At 40.1% G+C, this 13,308-nt stretch overlaps 1 long non-coding RNA gene across 1 annotated transcript; it reads left to right on the top strand.

Moving 5' to 3' along the window:
• The first annotated feature begins 1,835 nt into the window (after positions 1-1,835).
• Positions 1,836-7,622, top strand: LOC148126999 (uncharacterized). Its single transcript, XR_015741447.1, has 3 exons — positions 1,836-2,011; positions 6,295-6,382; positions 6,848-7,622. It is a non-coding gene; the product is annotated as an uncharacterized LOC148126999 (long non-coding RNA).
• The last annotated feature ends 5,686 nt before the right edge of the window (positions 7,623-13,308 follow it).

Consider the following 13,308-nt stretch of genomic DNA (forward strand, 5'->3'; position numbering starts at 1 on the left):
CACTCTTCCTCCTGTGCTTTTTTGCCCACAAAAAATGACATTATAAAGTGTCATTGAGAGAGCGATTGGCCCAAATTTATTCATTCATTCATGCCAATGTTGACTTATGCGTCCTGTGAAAATACCATATTATGTTTATTTTTCATACCAGGGTGTTGAAGCACTTTAATTCCGTTCTGGGCTCATCATTTCCTGTAGATCAATTTATGACAGTAAAACATGCTGGGACAGGCAGTCTTTTGAGGAAGTTTGGTTACAGCCCGATCATGGGTATGCTTATTGGGGGGAGGGGGGGGGAGGGAAGAAAAAACCTCCTGCCACTCCCTAATTCAGTTGCACTTCTAACTCAAGTAAGTGCAATTACGCAATAGTAACTATAGAAGTGAAAGCTATTGAAGCAATACTGATCTGTTCCCATAGTATTTCTGGAAATTCCTTTTGCCACATTACCAATCTTCATTGTCATTCATTTACAATGTTCCTGCGTTAGCCATGCGTGAAAGGCACAAATCAGTATGCGGTGACTGCATTACACGAAGGCACAAACATCTTTCCCAACCAAAGGAGAGAAACTGTCGCCAGGAACAGACAACAGTTTCTCAGCAAGCTATCTGTGGCTTCCCATGTCCCAGCAGTTGGACAACAGGCACGAAGAGATCAGATTTGCGCCAGGAGAAGAGTCTGAGCATCTCATGGTGCCAGTGATGAAAGAAGATAAATCTAATAATTGCTTATTCATATCACACATTATCTGAGTCAAAGATGGGAGAAATATCTGTTTTGTGAGCATCCTATCCCAGTCAATTCACTCTGACAACTAGCAGTTTTAGCTCAACACAGTCCAGGTTGTTTTCCTGGACAAACCTCGTGAATTGCTGCTCAAAGCATGTTGGCCTTTACCTTCCTTCTACAGGCCGACCTTGACTTACAACATTTCATTTAGTGACATTCAAAGAGGTCACGTGATCCTCTTTTGCAACCTTTTGGCAAGCATAGTCAATGGGGAATCCAGATTCACTTAAAAATCAGTTACTAACTTACCAACTGCAGCAATTCACTTAAGAACTGTGGCAAGAAAGGCCGTAAAATGGGGCAAAACTCATTTAACAAACGTCTCACTTAGCAACAGAAACATTGGCCTCAATTGTGATAGTAAGTCGAGGACTACCTGTATTTTCCATTGCAGCTAAAGATAGGGGGATTGAAAGGGATAGTGGATGGGCAAGAAAATGCTGGGCCTCATGGTAGTTTCATTTAACCAGCTTAAGCCAGTGCCCCCCAAATATGGAAAATTCTCTTGTTCTCCTTTTTTCCCCCCTTTCTCTTCATCAATAGTATAAAGGACATTGTGCTCAAGGATTGGGTTCTGGCCATCATCTTCAAAAGATGCATCACATCTGTCCTTCTCCCGCAAGACAAAGCAAGCTTCATCTGTGTAAAGTGTAAGTTTGGGAAAATACAGCCAGCAACATTTAGGGAATTGGAAGCCAGAGCATTAACCTTACAGCTTACATGTCAACATGAATCCATTGTGAATAATAATGGTCAATACCATCCCCTGCCACAAGCAGGAGAAATGGTAAGCTTAAGTTTCATCACAGGACGAAAATGAAGGGTGTTGGCAACATGTTGCTGTCAAAAGCAAAACAATCACAAAGTAAACCATTCTCATCGCTGACCACCGGTTCCATCCTCTGAAGAAGATACATGAATGATCCACAAAATCAAACCAACTATCATTGAAGTTCTGCCACTTGATGCTAATGGAAATGATCCATCACCAATCATCAAACAGAAAATGAAGATTTGTGGTCAAACAGATCTTTAATCTCCACGTGTCTGCTGTCTTTTGGGTACCTAAAATCAAGACAGATTAAACATTGGATTTACTAATCACAGACCTTTCCTTCTCATTTACATAGGCAAAAATGGTACTGCAGGGCAAGATCTGCAGTGAATCAGGAGAGACTTCACGACTTTGGAAAGAGGATGAAGATTCTTGGGACCCCAGGTGATGTTCTCATCAATATTTACAAAGATCTGGCAAAAGAATGGAAACTTTTTCAAGTGAACTAGCTGTCAAGTGCATGCAACAGAGGCTTGGGTTTTCAAATAGCAATCTTCAAGGAAGAAGCTTTGAGGAACGCAATTCATCTAACTAAGGAGGGAAAGTAAGTCATTGGATAGGAGCGGACTAGCTTTGTCAGGAGGACTTTGAACTGAAACACAAAGGAGCAGGAGTGTTAAGGCTATTGATGAGTAACAAATTGGGAAATTTTGGATTAAATACAGCAGCACTAGTTTATCAAAGTAACAATGGAGGTACAGAGATAAAGAAAAAAGGGAAACTGGACATAGGGAGTCTAGTCTATGATCTTAAATGTCTATTCTTACAAATGTATGAGAAACAAGCAAAATGAGATGGATGTCATGAGACACAAAGGCAAGTATAATATAATAGGATTTACAGAAACATGGTGGGATCAATTTCAACAGTGCTGCACTGGACTTTAAAGGTACACATTATCTCAGAGGAGAGGGAGCACAAGAGAAGGATTGGTATAATAATGTTTTATATATAGAATGAGCTTACCTGTATAAATTCCAGCTGATCTGATGGTAGCATGAGTACTGTAAACTTCTGGGTTAGGATAAAAGGGCAAACTAAGGGATATTTTGCTATGAGGCTACTGTGTTTCATTCAATCAATTTATTAAACTAATAATAATCCTAAAAATAATGAACTGGCTGTGATAGGATATTCCAACTACCCAGACATTTGTTGAAAGACTAATTCTGCTACATATTAGATGACATATAGATTCTTGATTTGGGTTAGTGATAATTTTCAAAAAGTTAAGCAGGAAACTAGGAGATCTAATCCTCAAATCTTCGTTTTCACAGAAATTTGGTAAAGAACAATCAAACATAATCCATGGATTTTAGAAATGTTGATTTTAATAACCGAAGAGAAATTATAAGGGAAAGGTCATGGGAGGAACAGCAAAAGTGGTGTAGTCAGCTGGGGTTTCTTGAAAAGAAAACTAAAGATAGCTCAGCCTCAAACAACAGTGAAAGATCTGGGAGAGCAGCCATTATATCTCTGTCAATTATTTTTGAGGAGTTAGAGAACTGGAGATGTCCGAGAAGCCTGGAGCAAATGTTCTTTTCTTTAAGAAAATGGGGGGAGGGAGAGGATCCCAATAATTAACTATTACTGAGCCTAACTTCAACATGTGGTATGTTAGAACAAATAATAAAAGAGGCCACGTGTAAGCATCTTGGAGGCAATGATGCATTTGCTAAGATGCAACATGGCTTTCTCCAAAAAGGGTCATGGGAGATAAACCTTGTCTTTCATTCACAAGGTATCTATAGATGTAGAAAATGTTTGACTATAGTCTGCCTGAGTTTCACCAAAGCTTTTCATAGGGTTCATCTGACATCGTCACTGATAAGCTGTTACAGTGTGATTTGGATGGCAATACAGTCAGGTGTATCCACAACTGGCTATTTAATCGCATTCGAGTCAGCACCAATGGCTCTATGTTGAGGTGGAACACTAAATCAGTAGGATTCCTAAGTGCGATGTTATTCAACATTTTTATTAGTGGCATGGATGATAGGATTGATGAGCTGATTGTCAGATTTTCAGATGATAAAAAGTTTGGAGTTCTGGCCAACATCCAAAATGACAGAATGATATTGCAATCTAATCTGGAAAGGTTAGAAGAAAAGACAGGAACAAGATGTCTTTTTCCAGAGGGGGAAAATGTGAGATATTACATTTGGGGGGAGAGAGAGAAGAAAAGGTATGGAAAAAGATACAAAAGAGCAGATTCATGGTTTGGAAGTACTGCATTGGAGAAGGGCTTGGTTATGGTCATTGACCACTTACTCCAGTCAAATGTGACAGCTGCTAGAAGGGTTACAGCAGGAAAAGTGAAAATTCTTATTCTCCCTACTCTACAATGGTCAGGGCACCCCACAGACTCCCATCTCATTCTTCCCCAACTTCCAGAAGGCTAAAAAGGCCTTGGGGAGGAGTGGTTTTCTGCTGAATTGCCTAGGAGAGGGTTTTTTCACCAGGTAGGCGCAGCCATGGAATGTGTCTAGTCCATCCCACTTTTAGAGGGATTGGATGCCAGTGTTCACGTTTAAGGGCTCCATCCTGACCTATTTTCTTCTTTGCCAGCACTTTACCTATTTGTAAAACATGCAATAATATTTCCATTTAAATGCATATTTTATTAAAACCCCTCTTCCTTTACACACACGCACACACACACACACACACACACCACTTTAGTTTCTTGAGGCAAGAACTACATGAGATTATTTAATAAGCAGTGAGGTTTGTGAATATCAGGACATTCATTTAGAAGATGTGAATTCTGAGATTCACAAAGATCAAATTCCTCAAAGGTGCTTATTTTTCTTTCCCATTTCCAGTGCTCCAATTTTAAGACTTTCTTCTTACTTTCTAAAAAGACAGTTTGCCCCCATTATTTTAAACAATATATTGAGAAAGTGTTCTGCTGCAACAAATTTAAAAACTGAAAAGTAGCCACAGCAAAAAAGCAAATGTTCAAAATAATATTATGCAAAAAATTACTATCAAACAATTCTGATGAATTGTATTTTACTATTGCATTATTATCTTGACCGAGAAGTTAGAGTGGTCTCTATTGTTTCTCTCATAGCTTCACTTGATTTTCACAACATCCTTGTGAGTTGGGCAGGACTGAGAATTAGTACTGCCCTGTGTTTATGCAAGAAATGTAGGGAGAGATTTAAGACTGGGACTTTCCAGATCCTAGTTTGGCACTCTGATCACTTTACAACACTGGATGAACAGCAAAAGCGCAATAAGTAACTTTCTTCAGAATAATGAATTTTTCATTCACCATCATTTATATAATTACAGGTAGTTCTCAACTTTAACAATTGTGACCAGAATTTCCATTGCTAACCAAAGTGATTGTTAAGTGAATTGTGCCTGATTTCATGACCTTTCTGCTACAGTTGTTAAGCAAATTACTGCAGTCCCCCAAGGCAGTGTGCTAGGACCAACTCTTTTCATACTCTACATAAATGACCTCTGTGATCATATTAAGAGCAACTACATTCTCTTCACTGATGATGTAAAGCTATTCAACACCACCAGCAATACTGCTATCCTTCAAAAAGACCTCGTCTATGTATCAGAATGGTCAAACAAATGGCAGCTTCAAATCTTAATAAATAAATGCTTTGTCTTACATATTGGCAAAAAAAAATCAGAAAATAAAATACAAGCTGAATAATCAAGACCTTGTTGATGATCCAAACTCTTCCAAGGACCTTGGAATACTCATCTTTAATGATCTAGGTGCTAGAGCCCACTGTAACTACATAGCCAAAAAGGCATTAAGAATTGTTAACCTAATCTTACGTAGCTTTTTCTCTGGTAATATTACACTACTAACTAGAGCATACAAAACATTTGCTCGACCAATACTCGAATACAGCTCATCAGTCTGGAACCCACATTATGTATCTGATATTGATACAGTTGAGAAAGTCCAGAAATATTTCACAAGAAGAGTTCTCCACTCCTCTATTCATTGCAGAATACCTTATGCCACCAGACTCGAAATTCTAGACCTAGAAAATCTAGAACTACGCTGCCTTCAGTCCGATCTAAGGATAGTATATAAAATTATATATTGCAATGTTCTACCTGTCAATGAATACTTCAGTTTCAACCATAACAATACAAGAGCACACAATAGATACAAACTCAAGGTTAACCGCACCAAACTTGATTGCAGGAAATACAACTTCAGCAACAGAGTGGTCAATGCCTGGAATACTCTACCTGACTCTGTGGTTTCTTCCCCAAACCTCAAAAACTTTAACCTTAGACTGTCTACTGCTGACCTCACCCTTTTCCTAAGAGGTCTGTAGGGGGCGTGCATAAGCGCACCAACGTGCTTACCGTCCCTGTCCTATTGTTTCTTTTATTTTCCTTATATGTATCCATTTCATGTATTTATAACGATGTTTATACTTGTACCTGTTATCTTATAATCGCTTAACAAAATAAATAAAATAAAAAATACATACAAAGTTAAGTGAATCACACAGTCATTAAGTGAATCCAGCTTTCCCTATTGATTTTGTTTGTTGGAAGCCAGCTGGGAAGGTCACCAATGGCGATTATGTGACTCTGGAATGCTTCCAACGATCATAAATGCACGCCGATTGCATTGCTGCCAACTTATGTTTTGTATTTATTTAAATCTTTCACAGGCTATGCCTGCCAATCACACAATAGTGATTCTGGATTGCCTGCAAGAATTAGGACAACAGTTTTAAGCAATGACCCATGACATCCAAGGTAAGCAATAAAAAAGCCGCAACAGAGCTCACCTAACCTCCTGGCCTGAATGAAAACAGCAAGGTTTTTAGAGCTTTGCAAAAGGCTCATAAATTTGGGGTGGGGTGGGGAGTCCGGCCAGGATCCAACAAGATGAGAATGGTTGATAGAGGACCCTGGTGCATGCCTTCCCTGCTAGAACTGATGGGGCAGGCAGACACCAAGAGAGGCAATCAGAGTAACTATTTAAATAGTGTTTCGATTTCGAATTCATATTATTGCCCCTTACTCAAGTTTAAGGCTACCTGGCCTTCTGAGTAAATTCTAATTCACCCTTGTCATTTTAAATTTTATATAGTGTTTTTTTGTTTTGCTATTTTACACGTATATTTTACCTGCCCAGTGTCCCTCTGTGAAGCAGATGACAAATTGATACATAAATAAAAATTGTAGACTAAACTTTGTACATTTGCTGTGTCCTGCCAGGTGTCACAAAGGGAGGACAAGTAGTTTTATTCAGCATGAGGAATCGAAACGTTATATTTTTGTGCCTTCTGATAGAAGGCGGCATCCTGTGACTCCTGAACAACAACTATCTGTGAGCATCACTTCTGGACATCCTAAATTCAGTGCTCAAAGCTTCAACCTCCCTACCAATGTTATTGCTCCATTGTTCTTCTGAACGTTTCCGTATCTCATAGGGAACACAGGCTGTCTACCCGGTGTCACGAACAGGGTCTACTTTGCCATGAGGTGCTGCAATCCGGTTTGCACGATTGTGCTTCCCTATCTTGAAAGCAGGCCAGCAAAGCCGTGACACAAAAGAAGCAGGAATTGTGTGTCACAGCTTTGTAAAAATAGGTGGGCAGAGCAAACAGTGGCAAACAACCTTATCTCCCTTCATGTGGCGAGATTGTATTTGGTTTGTGGAGGTTGGGGGGGGAGCAATTGATTTGCTGCCTTTATATCAGCCAGAAGCAGAAGTGACCCAATTTCCCATGCTGCTGCTTTTGTCTTTTTTCTCCTAGAGTAGCACCTGGCTTGACTATTGCCGCATGTCTTTTAAAACAAGATGAAAAGGCTCAGTAGGTGGGAGGCTTATGAAGGAGAGTTTCAGATCCAGCTTCTAGCCAGGTTCATAGAGAAGCGGGCAGCAGTACTGAAATTGGTAGGAAGACAAACCCCTGCTCTCCTGCACTTTTCCATAAGAGTAAAAGTTGTATTTTTCTCTTTTGAGCACTTGTCATTACTTTTTCTTTCTTTTGCCAATGTATGCATTTTTGTGTTTTGTTCCTCTTTGGGGAGGGGGGGTGTTCCCTCTGTTATTATATTAAAAGCATTTTACAAAAAGACATAAGAGTGGTTGTAAGAATGATTCTTGCAATACAAGACAAAACAGAAAAAAAATAAGAAATATACATTGCTTTTGCTTTCTCTTTCCTCACCCATAAAACCATAATTTGATGTGCTTTACTGCAGTGTGTGAATCATGAAGCATGGACGTTTCGTCTTTTGATGATAGATCTGCATTTAGACCAGTAACTTAGCATTAAAAAAATGCAGTGGACGACATTAAAACTTGTTTTCAATGGATGGTTGAGAGTTACTTAGAGTCATCATATGAGCCAGGTGGCCATATACATCCTGTAAATAAAAATAAATAAATAAATATGTCCCTGCACGGAGGTAGAGCAATGGAAAAGGCTCTCTTGGGGGGCAGGGGGAATGGAATATCCAATTTCAGATTCAGCCTTGCCTTTGAGAGTTTTAGTGGGGAAAAGCTAAGTGGTGGGACAAGCTTTCTGCATCCTCACTTCCTTGCCCCATCAGCCTTCAGTCCAGCTGAAAAATACTTGCTTTGCAACATCTGTTGCTTTGTATGATGGGGATATTTTACACACTTCTCCTGTGGTTGTAGCTATCTCCTTCAACTGATAAGTCTGAATTTATTATCCCTGCTGCTGGCTCCACCTTCTGGCAAAACCTATACATAGAAAGCCTGAATTTGATCCATATTCAATTCTAAACAGTGAACAAATTCTGAAAAATAGGGAGGTTATTTTCTTGACTTGTTTGGCCACTCGCTTTGGCAAGATGGGCAGCAGTACTCTCTCTGCAAAGGTGACAGAACAACTATGGAAACCTGGAGCAGGTGCATTCCTATTTCAAGGCTGGGAAAAGAGTAGCTCAAAAGGAAAGATTTACACCTTGAGGCTCATTGAAAAGACAGACAGGTAGTTCGATTTCTCTGTTCTGCATCTGACTGAACTTAAATGTCTATGTAACATTATCTGCAACTTATCCAGCAGTTAGCTGTTATCTAACTGTAGTTTCTGAAGGTGGGGCTGAGTTTCTGGAAGATTTAAAGACTGCCCTGATAGTTACAATATGATGACATACAATATGATAATGTGTTGCAGAAAATTAGTACCCACCCATCTCCTAGAAGAATAAAAGGTTTTGAGAAATATTAATAGGGCAGAATATGCTATTTCCCTGGATGAGAAATGGAGAAACATGCTCTTGGAAAGCAGCCCCCAACTTTCTTAATATCGCTCGGCAGATGTCAGCACTTAAGAGATAAAGAGGTAGCTAGCTCTATTCATAAGGAAATTCCTCACCCAAGATCCAACAAAGATAGGATTAGCCCTTCCACAATAGGAATTGCCCAAAGCCCCTTCATTGCATACCCGCAGCAAACTTCAACCAAACTTAGCTCAAAGTCATAGGATTTGTATATGCCATGGGAGTCTGACAACAGCCAATAGTATACATGTTCTTGCACAGGAACAGGGAGCTCAAGTGCAAAGCCCAAGAGAAGGTATAAAAATGTCCCACTTTCAAGTCCATTTGGTCAACTACAGTGGTGGGATGCAAACCTTTTTACCGCCGGTTCTGTGGGCGCGTGCTTTGAGATGCACAGCATTAGTCAACAGAGAAATCAGTAGGGACGCACACAAATCATGTCCAATCAAACACCAAGTTACAAACAAAACTTTACTAGGGGTCCTTGGTGTTCTCTGAGCTTGCTTGTTTTCTTGCAGATGTTGCACTAACCAGTGCTAACAAGGAGTTCTGTTTGGTGCCAGTTTATATTCTGGTGTCTTGCCTATCTCTCTGTGTGTGGGAGGTCTTAGGGATTCTCTGGTTGGGCTGTTTACTGATGGCTCTTTGGCAGTTTCTTGATTGGGGTATTGCTTACTTGATTGTTGCTTTGCAGTTAACCTTGGAGTTGATCTGAGTGCTGATTACCGGTGGAGCGGTGCTGGAGTCCTTATCTCTTTTGGGCTGGTTGGTTGTTTCTTTTGCATAGTCTAGGTTAATGTCTGTTTGTCTGTGGATGGCTGATTTGTCAGAGTGCCAGACTTCTAGAAATTCCCTGGCATTTTTTGGACTTGGCCTGGTCTAGGATTGTCACATTTTCTCAAATGAAACTAAGTCTGTCTATATGTTGTGAAATTAAATAATTTTTGTCATATCTTCTGTCTGCCAGTTGGTAGTCATGGATCTGTTCCACCAGTCTTCGGTTTGTTTGTCCTACATAGTGGTTGTTGCAGTTCTTACATTGTATGCTGTTATTGATTCCTGTTTTTTCTTCTGGGGTTGCTGGGTCTTTTGGTTTATTTAAGGTGTTTTGAAGGGTTTTAGTTGACTTGTGTGCTACACTGATTCCATGTGGTTGTAGTAATCTGTTGGTTGGTATTCTTGATGTATGGCAGTGTAATTCTTTTTAGGGTTTGTGTTGGTTGTGCTGTATTGGGTTCAGTGGTCAGGGACTTCACTAATTAAAATATCCATTTACTCTTTCTCACAGGCATAAACCCATGCTCATCCACACTCATCTCCTTTCTTGACTAGGCTGCCAGGCACGAGAACGGGACAATTTGCAGCCAACTCGCCACACCCAACTCATCATATCCAACTCACGGTGGGACAAGGTGCCACAGACTATTAATTGTGGGACAATTTAACAATATATTTAAAAAAAAATTTCAAAATTTTTGTCATTCATATTTTATTCTGTCTTTCCTTTTGCATCCTTTCTTTAATGATTCTATTCCACCATTTCTTGTTAGTGTAACTCTTGTCCTGCAGCGAGTTGTCCTGTAGTGAGTTGGCTATCACAAGTTGGCTGTGGTGAATTGTCATAGACCCTCAAGGCACTAGTTAGAACAGGGGTGTCAAACTCAATTTCAGGGCTGCATCAGGATTGTGTTTGACCTCGGAGGGGCCGTGACCAGGGTGGGTTTGGCCAGCTCAATATCATTTGTGTTGGGGGCACCTGTGGAGGCCCGAGTGCTGTGCCAGCAAAAATGGGCTCCCAAGTTTCATTTTGGGCTATGATGGCATCCTGCAACCTTCCACCAACAAAAACGGAGCTCAGGAGGGTCGTGTGTGGCCCTCCCGAGCTCTGTTTTCGCTGGCAGAGGCATCACGGGCCAGTCTTTGCTGTTTCCAGGGTGGCACCACAGGCCAGATCTAAGCACCCCGTGGGCTAGATCTGGCCCGGGCCTTGAGTTTCACACCCCCTGAGCTAGAAGGATGGAAGCTTACCATGTCTGGATCCAAAGATAAGAAATGAATGGAATTCAGGACCCCCTTTATCCCTCAAAGTCTTTGCTTTGTTGAATTCATAAGATTAGTACTACTCTTGCTTTGTTAATTTATACCTTTGATAGCTGTTGATAAGAATGGAGTAGGGTTTCCATGCACTCAGGTATAACTTTTGTCTGGTCCAGGTGACATTTTTTTGTTTGCCTTCTTCCTTTCCTTATATAACTCCCTGGTAGATAAGTAGGAAACAAGATTTTAGATAAGACTTCTGGCTTTTGGTCCTCTCTGTTTATATCCTTGCTTCATCTTTCACTATGGCATCTTCAGCCTAGTCTCACATTAGAAGAGCTGTGGGCAAAGAGGAGAGGCTCAGCAAAGCGTTGTGGAATTTTCAGGTTTGGGAAAGTCCCAGCTTTCCTGGTTAATGTTGTGATTGTAGTTGCTGCAATCTTTACTTCTTACAAATTTTGATAATTCGGTCTGTAAAAGTTCCAGTTGTATACTGATTTTGAACTGGGATGGTGAACCATAAAGACGCACTGCATTGCCGCTGTGCTTGATCAAAGAAAAGGACAAGAGCCAAGCTCTCCATTTTACATTTTAAAAATACTGCTAAGCTCTGATTTTCTTTCGCCACTTTTAATCACACTGCGCCATTCCACTGCAGTATGGCACCATAAAATACTCTGCTGCTTCTGGAGCAAGTGCAGTGTAAAACATGAACGCTATACATAATGGTCTATGCTTTATGGGGATTTGCAGGCGTAGCAGAGAATTATTGCCTTCTCTAGACTTCAACAGCCTGTTTCATGATTTTTAAATGAACTCTCACCGAGAAGGCTGGTGTTGTTTTTCCCTTGATTCACCATGACTGTATATAGCTACAGTTTTTATCAACTCACCATATTATCCAATGAAACAGTGATGTGTCTTTATTGAACTATATGTCAATGGACTATGCAACATGTAGTAACATTTGCATAATTTATTCCAATTATGTTCTTTGTAATATGCAGAATTGGAACATGAAGCACAAACTGTGGTGAGAGAGAGGAAGAAAGCAAGGGAAACAAAAGAGAACAAAGATTTATAAGCAAAACTAAGAAACCAAATCTGTGGAGAGAGCAGCAAGCCTCCGCTCATTGATTTTCAGTGTTGTCAGATATAGGTTGGTTCATGAACAGTATTAGGATTTTTTAATGATAGTTATGTTGAATAAACCACAATGGTTGGCTTAGCAGAACTCATTAGGACCAAACCAAACAGTTTAAATTTGGGTTTAGCATGCTGAAATAGTTTCCAGTTAAGTATCGCTACAGACTGATGACAGTTGCCATTTCAGGTTAATAGGAGTTAATTCGATTATTTTTTTCTTTCTATAGACATTGTGTGCTCTGATTCTTCCATATCTCCTCTCATGTTCCTTTGCTCTAGTCATGGTAGGGATGCAAGGTTTTGAATTGCATAGGGTATATGAGATAAAGAGGGGGAAATCTATTTCATGAAGAATTCTCTATAACTTAAAAGCTTAACTATTTCTATTTAATTAGCTGCTGGGATACTAAAACACATATTCCTGATTTTTGAAATACTGAAATATTGCCAGTATGTCAGAAATTCCAACATTAAGCAAATATAGCTAAGGTGATTAAATTGCTCTGTAGTCAGTGTCCAATCTATCACTGATTTTAAGTATTTTAAGCCAACTCTGGGCATCTGTTCCTAACTTGGCACGTAAGCAGCAGCAAATGGAAAATTGCTAAATGCTCCCAACATACAATTCTTGGTGCTTTTAAGCAGCCTCTGCTGCTTGCTGAGCATTCACAATAAAGAGAAAGAGAGAGGGAGGGAGGGAGGGAGAGAGAAACAATAATTGATAAATAACTTGAAATGTCTCAAATGTTCGAATCTCCCCCGCCCTTATTTTTCAAATCAGTAAAGAAAAAAATAGATAACAATTCAATACATCCGCCTATCCCAATTTGGCAAATTCTAGATGTAATGGCACTACAAATCTCCTACTTCAGGTAAGTTAAACTCGCGTTGTCACGGCGTCATCATGGCAGCATCACATGACACATCACGACATTTCCCCCCTTCGCTAAACTGGGCATTGGTATGGTGAGCACGTGACTTATTTGACCCGTGGGCCACGAGTTGACAGTCCTGCCCTACTGCATTCCCATAACACAGTGCACCTCCTCATAGTCCATACACCCACCATCATGCAGCACAGCTTATGATTCCATACTGTAGGCCTGTGTTGCTGCCCCTATTATAATAGCCTGACCAACTAACCCTAAGGAGACCATCATTATTTGCTTTGCTTCCATTATATTTCAGTCAAACTCCTGGTCTTGAGCAGAAATAGTTATAGAGATACAATACCTAGA

Source organism: Pseudonaja textilis, chromosome 2, assembly GCF_049901715.1.
Source record: "Pseudonaja textilis isolate UNSWEBS1 chromosome 2, rPseTex1.2, whole genome shotgun sequence".
In the NCBI taxonomy this organism is placed as follows: domain Eukaryota; kingdom Metazoa; phylum Chordata; class Lepidosauria; order Squamata; family Elapidae; genus Pseudonaja; species Pseudonaja textilis.